This window comes from Herpailurus yagouaroundi, unplaced genomic scaffold (genome assembly GCF_014898765.1).
Source record: "Herpailurus yagouaroundi ecotype Mexico unplaced genomic scaffold, PumYag 77, whole genome shotgun sequence".
NCBI classification, from domain to species: domain Eukaryota; kingdom Metazoa; phylum Chordata; class Mammalia; order Carnivora; family Felidae; genus Herpailurus; species Herpailurus yagouaroundi.
In genome coordinates this window covers 93,096,805-93,098,638 of record NW_024412388.1, presented here as the reverse complement: position 1 = coordinate 93,098,638, position 1,834 = coordinate 93,096,805, and positions in this window count along the sequence as shown.

The window sequence follows — 1,834 nt, the reverse complement described above, 5'->3', positions numbered from 1 at the left end:
CCCTCTCTCTCTGCCCCTCGCCCGTTCATGCTCTGTCTCTCTCTGTCCCAAAAATAAATAAACGTTGAAAAAAAAAAAAAAAAAAGCAAACCGGGAGCCCCAAGGTTTGCATTTAAAAAAAAAAAAAAAAATAAATGCCAGGGGAGCAATTTTTTAAATTGTTTTTATAGATTCTTAATTTTATTGTTATTTATACAACCCAAACTTCTTCTAGCTGCAGAACCCCAGAGGTATGATTACTTCCTGTTTCCTCTGACTGAACTGTATGCCCTATGAGAACAAAGACCTCTTTATATTTCTGTATCCAAGAATATTTAAAACCGTGCGTTCGCACCAATACCACTAATTCAAATGCAACGCTGTAGGGTTCATTCTAGCTTTCTCTTTTGCATGTTTCTAACTCCTTTCTCTGAGAGCAGGAAGCCTAGCTCTTACTATCCTCAATATATTTATTTAGTTGCTCAAGCCCCGTATATGTAACCAGCCTCCCAACCCAGGAGGCTGCTGCCCTGCCCATCTTCTTTCCCTGAGCTCTGACCCATTCTGGGCAGCTTTCCTCAAGCCTGCCCAATGATGTTTAACTGGTGATGAAGGAAGGGAGGGAGGGAGGGAGGAAGAGAGGATGGAAGGGAAGGAGGGGAGAGAGATGGTGGCTTTACAAGCAAAAATACATAGAATATTGATCTAATTTTCATGATTATTGATTCCTTAATAGATATGCTTTTTTTTCATTTTAAATGTATCAGCCTTCAGAACAAAATTTACATAAATTTTCGCAAACTGAAGACATTCTTAACACAGTCTTTTACATAGTTATTTTCAAAGTAGTGAGGGATGTGGTTTTGAAGCCAGTGTGAACTTGACACAACTGTTTTGAAATGGGAAGTATTTACATGATTTAGTAATGATGTCAAACTTCCAGTAATTAAGCACCATGTCTGCGTTTACTTTTTTGGGTGGGTTGGGGTAGTGGATGATGAGGAGTAGTGAGCAAGACACAGAATTCTCCTGGTTATCTGGATTTCTGTCTCCTACATGACTTGGAAAATCTCAAGGGAATATTCACTTAGCTTAGATAGAGTTAAAACTTAAAACGATTCTTGTCTCTCTAAAGACTCCCTGGATATTCAAGGTTAAAATACATATGATAAAACTAGCTTTCTGGTGATGGTGATGGCTTTACCCTGAACCAATTGAATTCTCTTACATAGCCCGCTTTGTAATTCCTTAAATTTGAGACAGCAGTGAACAGAATTTTGACATAGAGTTATTCCTTGTAGAGAGGCTGACTTTGGTTTTCTTAGCACCCACAGTAACTGCATGGTCCAGTAGGTAAAAAGGGTAAACTTGTTTACCAGCTAAAACTATGAACATCTAGAATGATCATTCAAGGGGATTCTTCCTAACTACAAGGATTTCAAGGTAGGTGCTGAAAAAGGTCTTTGAAGACCAAAATAGATGAAATTTATAAAGTTTGAAGGTCGTCCCAATGGAAGATGGTAGTGCTTAAGAAAGCTAGAAACTGGAAAAATACAGAGGCAAGCTGAATTGGGCTGAACCCTCAACTTCTGTCCTGACCACAGAAATGAATTGGGTTAAGGACATCTGAGTTCAGGGTTTCTCCTGTTGATCTCTGTCGGAGCTACTGGTCTTTGGGAATTATCAACATAGGAATGGGTAGGGATGCTGTCTCTCGTGCGTGTGTTTAAATGTCTATGTAAAATTTTATTCTCTCATGAAGGAAGTTGTATTGTTAATTTTACCTTTATTCTGTATGGTAACAGTGTTTTCTTTCTTTCTTTCTTTCTTTCTTTCTTTCTTTCTTTCTTTCTTT